We start from the raw sequence: 11197 nt of genomic DNA, 5'->3' as shown, positions 1-11197 counted from the left end.
CTCCCTTGAATTGGAAAGCTATTTCCAAATGCTTAACAGAACACTACGCGGATAAGCGAGATCTCGAATACCAATTGTTCTCGTTAACCCAAGGCAGATTGTCCATTATGGAATACTACCAAGCAGTGTATCACCAACTATCCTTGATACTCAATCAAGTTAGCGTACAAGAAGATTCTGCAGACTCCATAAGAGCTTTGACGAACAGTTACCGAGGCAAAGCCCTTGATACTTTCGTACGAGGTCTCAACGGAGATTTACCCCGTCTTTTAGCCGTTAAGGAACCTCGAGACCTTAGCCACGCATTGCATCTGTGCAACTTACTTGACAATCAAGATCACAGAAATGCTTTCTTGCCAAAAGGTAGGCACCCAGCGCCACCAATACCACCTAGGCAATTTACAAGCCAAACGTTTGCTAAGCATACAGCGATCAAACCAATGCATAACAACAATCAGAGTCAATGGCGAAATTTCGATCCAAGACTTTATTATGCACCGCGTCCCGCTAACCAACAATATCAATCAAATCCCAATCAGGCAAGACCTTTTTCTCAATTACCACAACAGCAGTTTCAGTATAGACCACTATACTCAGCGCCTCCGCGCCCACTAGCTCCAAAGCCAGAACCAAAACCAATCCCAATGGAAGTCGATGGTTCAATCCATTCAGCTAGGGTAAATTATATGAATCGTCCACAACAAGATTTTATCGCTGGAAAACGTCCCCCTCCACTTTCGGGACCACCTCGAAAATTCCAACGGCAATTCCATATCAATACAGGAGAACCAATAGAACAGTACGCTGAAGAGCAACATTATATTGACTACCCAACAGAACAAGAATTAAATGCAGACGCATATGCTTGCAACAGTGGTGAACAAGAATATTACGCATGCATGGAATCAGCAGGTTTCTCTGACTCATATGGCGATATGGAACAAACCCGTCATGAATCCGAAATAGGAACGACAGACTTGTCTGATGTTAATTTTTTAGTTTAAACCGTTCCTCACTACCATACTTTCAATGTAGAACGAGGGACGGAAGACACCTTAATTTCTTAATAGACACCGGCTCCAATCAGAACTACATTCAACCTTCGTTAATAGATTCCCCTAAACCAAATAAAGAAACATTTTTCGCAAACTCCATAGGAGGTCAAATAGCGATCACTCACCACACATTCTTAAACCTGTTTGGCCTTCACGATATTCCAATTCGATTCTTTTTACTACCAACTCTAAAAACCTTCCATGCTATCCTTGGCAACGATACCATGAAACAACTTAACGTTGTTATCGATGTCAGAAACGACATTCTTAGAGTAAATGGTGACAGACAATTTCGCATTCAGCAACTTCCAGCTCAATCAGTTAATAATATCAAAATTCGTACCGACCATATGTCCGAAAATCAAAGGACAATAATAAACAAATTGGCCACAAACTACAGAACTCTATTTGCAGAGCCAGACGAAAAATTGACATACTCCACTAAAGTAGTTGGAGAAATTCGAACTTCGTCAGATAAGCCAATTCACACCAAGCACTACCCATACCCTATATCGCTCAAACAAGAAGTTGAAAGGCAGCTTCAAGAGATGTTAGACGACGGTATAATCAGACCTTCTAGATCCCCGTACAATGCCCCAGTTTGGGTTGTACCAAAGAAAGCAGACGCTTCGGGAAAGAGAAAATACAGAATTGTAATTGATTACCGTAAGCTAAACGCCGAAACAATTTCTGACCGATACCAAATGCCTGAGATAGGAGAAATCATCGCGCAGTTAGGGAGCAACAAGTTCTTCACAGTGCTCGACCTAAAGAGCGGGTTTCATCAAATTCTGTTAAGAGAACAAGATATCGAAAAGACAGCATTCGCAGTCAATGGAGGAAAGTTCGAGTTCACTCGCCTTCCCTTCGGACTTAAAAATTCACCATCCATCTTCCAAAGAGCTCTAGACGATATTCTAAGAGATCATATCGGGAAGATCTGTTATGTTTATATAGATGACATAATCATCTTTAGCAAAACAGAGGAGGAACATGCAAACCATTTAGGACAAGTCTTTTTAACGCTGCAAAGCGCGAACATGAAAGTCCAAATGGATAAGTGTGAATTTTTTAAGAAACAAGTCAATTTCTTGGGATTCACAATATCTGAAAATGGCGTTAAGACGAATCCGGAAAAAGTTAAAGCTATTTCCGAGTTCCCTATACCCAATACTCTAAAAGAATTAAGATCATTCTTAGGTTTGTCTGGATATTACCGACGTTTCATAAGAGACTATGCCAAACTAGCAAAGCCTCTTACCGCACTTCTCAGAGGAGATGGCGGTCGAGTTTCAACAAGAATATCCGATAAAGTACAGATTCAACTAAACCAAGAAGCCATCCAAGCTTTCAACAAACTTAAATTATCTCTTAGTTCAGCAGATGTTATCCTAAGTTATCCGAATTTCCAGAAGGAATTTCATCTGACAACAGATGCATCTAACTTCGCAATCGGAGCTGTACTAGAGCAAGAGGGTAAACCAATCACGTTTATTTCTCGTACCTTGTCAAAAACGGAAGAAAATTACGCCGTTAACGAGAAAGAAATGCTAGCAATCGTATGGGCATTGCAAAGCTTGAGAACTTACCTATATGGTACTGCTAAGGTTGTGATATTCACAGATCACCAACCTCTCACCTTTGCATTAAGCAACAAAAACCATAACGGAAAGCTTAAGCGTTGGAAAAGTTACCTGGAAGAATTTAACTACGAGTTAAAATACAAGCCTGGCACTTCTAACGTTGTAGCAGACGCATTGTCTAGAACACCAGCAAAACACGAGATAAACACTCTATCCTCTTCAGCAACGGTCCATAGTGACGATAGCTCGTCCCATAATCTGATATACTCTGTAGAAAGCCCCATCAATGTTTTCAAAAACCAGTTATTCCTACTCACTGATGATAATCCATCATACAATTTCGAAATCCCATTTCCCACTTATCACAGACACATAATAAAAAGACCATCTTACACAGAGAAAGACCTCATAGAGATAATGAAACAAAGATTAGACCCCAAGATACTTAATGGAATTCATACATCCGAAAATATCATGGGAAAGATTCAAAACTTTTATCCATTACATTTTATTTCTTATAAAATCCGGTTCGCACAGGGTATAGTAGAGGACGTAAATTCAGAAAGCAGACAAAATGATCTAATGGTACAGGAACATAAAAGAGCGCATCGCAACGCTAAAGAAAACAAAGAACAAATCCTCAGAAAATTTTTTTTTCCCCAGATGAATAAGAAAGTAATTGCAATAGCCAAAACATGCTTAACATGTAAAGAATCGAAATATGATAGAAATCCTCCGAAAGGCGCTATACAATCCACTCCAATTCCGCAATACCCCGGACAATTGATCCATATTGACATTTATATCACAGAAAAACTCAATATTTTGACAGGCATCGACAAATTTTCCAAATATGCTCAAGTGAAGGTTCTAAAATCCAGAGCTTCCCAAGACATAATGATTCCATTGAGGGAAATGTTAATAGCTTTTGGGATACCCAAAATAGTCGTAATGGACAATGAAAGAGCCTTAAACTCTGCATCTATCAAATTCATGTTGGAAAACCAACTAAACATATCTGTCTTCACGACACCGCCGTATTCTTCTACCAGCAATGGACAAATAGAACGATTCCATTCTACACTGACCGAAATTCTTAGATGTCTTAAGAAAGACCATGACGAACTTACCTTCACAGATCTACTGTTTTTTAAGCAACCCAAGAATATAACCAGTCAATACATTCAATAACTAAAGAAAAACCCATTGAAACTTTTTTCAGAAGTAATATAACTAACACTCCAGAATCAATAGAAAAGAAAAGGGAAGAAATTAGGAACAAAATCGAAGGTACACAAATAGCCGACCTAAATTACCATAATGCCAGCAAAAATACCCCCAAATCATATGCAATAGGAGAAGAAGTTTATGTCAAGATCAATAAAAGATTAGGCTCTAAAATTTCCTCGAGATATAAAAAAGAAATAGTTGCAGAAAATGGTAACTCTACCATTAAAACGAAATCAGGAAAGATAGTCCACAAAAATAATTTAAAAAATTAATTCATATTTACAGATTGTTATTTTTACCGTCATGCCTCGGAGCGGCGACAATTTTAGATTACACCAATTCACAACTGGTGACCATCAAAATTGGGCCCGCAGCTATTCAGAGCAGCTCATTCAAAATAATACACGTCTTCAACATTCAAAAATATGAAGAAGCATTACAAATACTTGAAAACTCCATCAACTCATCTCTTCCGAATCACCTCACCCCATTCATTACTCTCGAATTAAATCAAATAAGAGACGATTTAAATAGATTAAGACCAAATAACATAAGAACACGAAGGTCAATAAATATGCACGGCTCCGCCTGGAAATGGTTAGCCGGAAGCCCAGACCACCATGATCATGAGATCATCCTAAATAAAATGAATGAACAATTAGAAAATAATAATAAGCAAGTAGTAATAAACAGACTTTTTAGCGACAAAATTAAAGAAATCCGTGAAAGCTCAAATGCAATACTAAAATTAACAAAAGAAAGTCAATCAAACAATAATATCGAAATAGAAACTCTAAAATACAAATTGAAAATTTTTAAAGAAGAACTTACAAATATGATTTATGCAATTAATTGGGCTAAGACAAATACAATAAATTCCATTCTACTATCAACTATCGAAATTCAATTCATTGAAAAGTTAGTAAAAAATTCTAACAATTTGTTCATAAATATAGAGGAATTACTTGAATTCGCAAAAATTAAAGTAGCTTCAAACGGAAAAGACATTCTTTATATCATCAGTCTGCCCACAATAGAAGAAAACCTTTGTCAAAGAATTTTAATAAAACCAATAAGAAAAGAAAATGTAATTAATAAAATAAAGTTCGACCTAATAATTCAATGTAATGAAACAATATTTGGAATCAAAGAAACTTGCGAAACAATTAATGATAAGTCAATATGTAAACGAGAAAATTTAATAGACCTAAGTAACACTACCTGCGAAGCTGCACTACTGCAAATGAAACAACCCAATTGTCTGCGAATAAATAGTCAACACATCCCGGAACATGAAGAAATCCTACCCGGAATCATCTTATTGAACGACTTTGAGGGAACAATCAACATTGACCAAGAACAACTACATCTGCATGGATCTTACCTTGTCCAAACCAAAAATGCATCGATCACAATAAAAGGAACCTCTTATACAAATAGAGAGTACGTCCACGTTGATCCCTTACCACCCATGCTACAAATCGTTGGCAACAAGACCGAGATAGAACAAGTCTTTTCGCTGGAAATGGTGAAGGAACTCAACTTCAACAACACTGCAAAAATCCAGCTTATGAAGGAAGACCAAAAGATAAATACAATCACCAACATTGGTATTTACATCTTCTTGCTGATGTCCATAATCATACTGGCAATTCGAGCTCTAAAATCAAGAGCAGCGAAAGTAATCATCAACCCAGTAAACAGTCCACCAACAAATCAAAGTCATGTTCAAATGGCGGCCGAGGACGTCGGCATTTAAAGGGGGAGGAGTTAAGGCCACACATTACCAAATCCCATAACCATGCATTGCCAGTGTCAATGCACTCCAATGCACCGAGACAACACAAGGCCACACATTATCAAAACTATAGCTATGCATCGCCAGTGCTAATGCACTCCAATGCACCGAGACAACACGCGCTCCGATTCAGCATAAGACACCATCGGAGCAACGACCAAGCCAACGGCGCACCTGCACATAATCATAGCCACGTGCGCCTCGTCAGCAGAAACCATCTCCAACGTCCAGCACCTTGCGTAACGCCCAAACCGTGGGACCAAGCCTCGGACACCCAACACCCAGCGCGACAACTGCAGCGGCTACATCCGGCCGCGACAGCGACGGCGACAGCGACAGCAACGAACCACAAGAAGTCACCTCAGCAGCAGAGCTTTAATTTTTAATAATTTAGATTGTTTAAGTTAGTTCTAATCCAACTCTTAAATAAAGCACTTTTCTTTTTTTTTTAAAATCAAAATCAATCAATTTTGTGAATTTATATATAAGGTACAAGGAAAAAAGAATATGGCGCGAACACGACACTTGCACAAAATGTATGGAGATAAAAAGTGTATTACTTATCTTCAAAAACCAATTGCTTGCTGGGGTCGATATTTTTAATATTTTTTTATGTCTATGTCATAGACTCTATGATATGCTAATCATTGACATATGTACATACATATATCATCATATCAAGTAAATTTATCAAATGACAAATAGGAGATTCTTAGTGAGTTTACATTAATCGATTCGCATCCGTTTTTTAATATCTTTTCAGAGATTCTTTAGCTATTATGTATGATAAGAACTATTGCTTCGGTAGAAATGTTCATACGACGATTCTGTGGAACCCGCTCGAAATCTGCCGTTTTTAATGTGAGGATGCCGAATACTTGTTGATACTACGCGCGCAATGCAAATCGTTGCCGAAAGAGATGCGAGCTAGTACAATAAAGAGTCGATCTCTGGGCGTACCGACATACGACTATATCTGGATAAGTACGGATTATTGCGAGCATTGGAGCCTTTCGAGAGGTAAATAAATTAATTGATTGAAAGGATATACAATTAACAATTGAATTCATTTGAAGGAGGAGCATGGAAACTTATAGTATTACAAGTCTGCTGTCACCTAAAGATGACATGTAAGGATCACGTGCTTCTGATAGAGGCAGAGAATCTCGCGAGCTCTCGCCCACTCACTTTCTTGCCATTTGCGTTGGATCGGCATATATTCTATTACTAAATTGTAAATATGCCAAATAAAAAGTTGTTCAATAATATACAAAATAAATAAAATATTTGTTATAATTCTAATTAAATATTCTTATTGTAAACAAAATTTAAAATTAATTTATATAAGCTTATCATATTTTTACTTAAATAAGCCAAGCCTAAACCCAGTTACATATGTATGTACATATGTTTTTTTCTTGTCCATGACCTTATAGTGCCCATATGAAAACGCCTTTGTGGTAGTTTAAGTTGTACTTGTCTATGAAATTCCTCGATGATTCCGCTGTTAATCTTTCCAGATGAATAAAATCTCGTTTTTTTCCGCACAACTCCATACAACAAATTTTGTTTCGCAGCACAAATAAATAAGGGGCATCGGGACTCCAAAAGTGAAGTGAAGTGTATTTGGGTGTCAATTCGCCTGTTCCACAGACGAAAAAATAGTTTGTCTATTTTTTCCCGTCAATTTCTCGAAATACGCTAATGTCATCACTCGCTTAGTGTTTCCATTTCAATTTGATCAAGTGGGCCAACATCAGCAACACAAACAAATTTTGGTTTTAGGTGCTACACTTTAAAGATTCTGGTGAAAACCAGAGATTTTTGAGTTGGCAACTGTGGCCATCCAAATATTGTGTTTGCCCTGGTCATACGCGGAAATAGCCAGGTTAACCTAATTCAATCCAAATTAAGGAATTCATTCTAAGCATAAGGTAAAGTATTAATTTCAAGCAAAAGAAATACTCTATTCATTTTTATTGTAATATAGAGAATCGGATTGTAACGGATGGGAAAATGCTGCGTCGACTATGAAGTGCCTATAAAATATCTGCAAATGATAGGCACTAATATAATATTAAGGAGATTTTTTTGGATTTTTTAATAATTTTTTTGAGTTTTTTTTCTCGATTCATTCCTTCAAATACAGCTATTTTTGCTGGTCAAAAGTTGGCAGCACTGCCCGCACACCACAATATGTTAGGCTTACAAACTATCAGCAGAGCCAACGCAGTCTTTGTGTGGTCATTTAACTGCAAACTTCTGAGACACGAACAATTGTTGTCGTCTTAATCTTCGAAACTTCTGTTGCTGCATAACAAAATTAACGTGCGCCTGCCGAACTGGAGGAGGCTATTGGCCATGGTTAAGTGGAATGACTTCTGAGTGCAATACTAAAAAAAGATCCCTTTTTGGTACTAACACTGTTTCTAAAAAGTACCATAGTTTCAAGGCTAGCAGATAATAGCAGTTGATATTACACATTTTGGACGCCACTGATTCACACTTTCGGCTAATAAAGGAGTTAGACTGAATTAAGTTGAATAAATTAAGTTCTACTCCACGAAAGACAGGTGTACGCTAATCCGGGCTAGTTGTTAATACACTGAATTACCACTACGTTTTATGAGCTACACATTTATAGACCGATCACAAACATTGATTTTTTTGAAAATACATACCTTGAATATAATAAAAAACCAAACTTCTAACAAATTCACCAAAAATTGTAAATTTCTGAGGAACTCAAATTCCATGCGCGCAAAGAGAAAAAATTTTGTAAAGCTCTTGCGAAATCATATGGTGTGTTTGACCGATCACAGCTGATGATCAGCTGATCGTAGAGCTTTCAAAAAGCTTTTAAAAATCTAATCAAAGCATCTGCTATCGATATGTGAAAAAATATTAACGGATTTTTAAATTTGAAAATTTGAATTAAATGCCGCTAGCGGGACCAAATCGCCCACTGTGCATGGGTACTTACAAAAGTGACCCCATAGTACACGAACGCCTAGTTAATAAATGTATGCGCATTAAAGCATAAGTACAAAATAACGGCAAGCATCGCATATTTTTTTTGTTATTTTGTGGAAAGGGCATTTACACAGTTAAAGACAAAACTTCGATTACGCTTTCCTTCGCTGTTTGTTTACGCGTCTTCGGTGCACCGCTTACAAAACAATTGTCCCGAAAGAACCGTTTATTTTATTTTGTGCTGCTCTTTTGCCCAAACGAAATTTTTAAAAGCATTTCAGCTGAGAAGTGCAAAGCAGAGCAATCGCAATTTTATTAGGTGAGTCACTTAAAAAATATTATGTGTTATATATATATATATGTTTTATTTGTAAATATTAAATAAACAGTTAATGAAAGTACGACAAGCATCGTCATTTAAGACTGCTAAAGTAGCAGCAGCAAAAACTCAAATATACAGGCATGCTCCGGTTTTCACTTTTCGTTTTCGTTTTGGGACCAAAACCGAGATTTTCGTTTTTAGGTGCTCCGGTTTTCGTACGTTTTTGGTCATCGTTTTGCTATCGGAACGTTTCATTTTTTACTACTAAAACAGCTGACTTGTGTTTTGGTTAAAAGTAAACAACGCGAAAAAATGTCTTTTGTATATCCAATTTCGTGCGTGGATTGAACTCACTCAGGATTTTTTTATCCTGCATAGTTTATTTATGCTTCCCCTGAATGAAATATATTTGCCTTTTGTCTTTTTTGCAAAGAAAGATTTGAAACTTTCTTTAAAAAAATCAGTTGAACGGCAATCAGCTGTTTCCCACAAAAAATGGGGATGCCACCTTTTTAATGCATTTCATTCCGGTTATTCCAACAATTTTTTTTATAAAATTTTAAATTAAATAAATTAATTTTTAAAAAACATATTTTACCCAACTTCAACAAATTTATCGCCATCCGTTTGATTATACAAGTATTTTTAACTTGCTTTTTCATTCTATCAAAAGTATGGCAGCTTAGGCGATAACTCATGGTGTCCGACTTATCGGTCGCTCACCAAAACGAAAATTGTTGTTGCCGACGGCAAAATTTGATATCCAAATTTGAGGTGGGGTCAGAAATTAGTCGTTTTAAAAATAATTACAAGCCTAATTGATCTGCTGGCGGTCTTAAAAGAACGACAATAAACCAATGAGTCAACTACTTTTTTTCCTTTTGCAAATAAGATCCGATTTAATATAGAAAAAGGCATTTACTTTTCATTTCGGCAAGTCAAATTTTCTCGTTTTGCAATTCGAAAAAATCTTGTGAAAGTGAAAACGGGAACATGCCTGATAATGAAAAGTTAAGATGTACAGTGGCTAACGAAAATGTGCCTAAAATAGAAGTGGAAATTATGACAGAAAATCTACGTTATGGAAATAATGACAGGCGGCGGCCCTAAAAAATAAGACAATGTTATGATCGGTATTTTAAAAGACAATTATTTAATAATCATTATCTACTTCAATCTATTAAAACTTTTGTAATCCTTTTTATTTCCAGATTCAATAAGTGTGGACCAGTTGAGAAAGGCCCTGTAGCTCCAAAAAAAAAAAACGATATTTTAAAATCTCAAGGTGCCTTAAAGTAATAAAAGAATCCGACTTATTAAAATAAAGAAAAAATAAAATTAAATAAAAACTGTAATTGTAATTGTACATGTCTTTTAATTTATAACGGCCAACCGTGGCGATTGACCCTAATTGCGGACATTTCATACAAAAACGGAAAGTGGTGGTCTGCTGGTTCACCAGCAACGAACTAGTGCTCAGAATTGCAGGGACGATGTAGAACTTCACATGCATACATACACCAATATTGTCATGTTGTGACATGTTAGCCAGTTGTCTACTGGACTGTACGGCAGTCACAGTCATGGCAGGACAAGAAATTCAATTGGGTTGTTGACGATAGATCTAAGCTTTAAATATTATAGTATTTTTGTATTCAACGTTTTACAATGGTAACATTTTAATTGTTTGAATTTTATTGCTGTAATACTCTATTTAGACCAAGCCTATCTGCTTCAATGATGCAGTTCTGTGATGCAAGTTCTTACACCAAAACTGAATCACTCGAACAGCTGCTTAGGAGTGGAAGAGTAAACAAACTCAGACAGGAAGAAGAAAATCAAAAGCAATAGAAACAAATCAACCAAAAATGAGCAATTTAATAAAATATCGACACTGCCGTTTTTTTAAAAAATATTAGTATATATAAATATTATTTATTATTAAATATTATGTATTATTTATCATTTGACTTTACTTATTTTCGTTTAACATTATAGTTAGCAACGCGCTCTGCAACGAAATTAAATTAAGCGTCTTGGCGATTTTCTTTAAGCATTTTTTTATGCCTCTATCCTAAATTTGGCATGGAAATTATTAAATAAATGCAATTATTAAAAAAAAAAAACAGATGAAATCACATTTATGGCGATAATATTCCAAGCACAACCTGGTTGCAATATTTTTTGATTTTAAATTTCATAACTAATCATTCGACTCCAATATATTAATTAATGC

The 11197-nt window shown here is 36.2% G+C and overlaps 1 long non-coding RNA gene across 2 annotated transcripts; it reads left to right on the top strand.

The window, feature by feature from the left end:
- The first annotated feature begins 6303 nt into the window (after window positions 1-6303).
- Window positions 6304-6939, top strand: LOC132797674 (uncharacterized). Of its 2 annotated transcripts, none has more exons than XR_009633765.1 (3): window positions 6304-6381; window positions 6441-6686; window positions 6743-6939. It is a non-coding gene; the product is annotated as an uncharacterized LOC132797674 (long non-coding RNA). The 2 variants fall into 2 exon arrangements; XR_009633764.1 differs by having other exon boundaries at window positions 6322-6381; window positions 6430-6686.
- Window positions 6940-11197: the final 4258 nt, after the last annotated feature.

This window comes from Drosophila nasuta, unplaced genomic scaffold (assembly GCF_023558535.2).
Source record: "Drosophila nasuta strain 15112-1781.00 unplaced genomic scaffold, ASM2355853v1 ctg16_pilon, whole genome shotgun sequence".
NCBI classification, from domain to species: Eukaryota; Metazoa; Arthropoda; class Insecta; order Diptera; family Drosophilidae; genus Drosophila; species Drosophila nasuta.
Note: the sequence above shows the minus strand (reverse complement) of the source record. Positions and strands in the feature narration are given on the sequence as shown.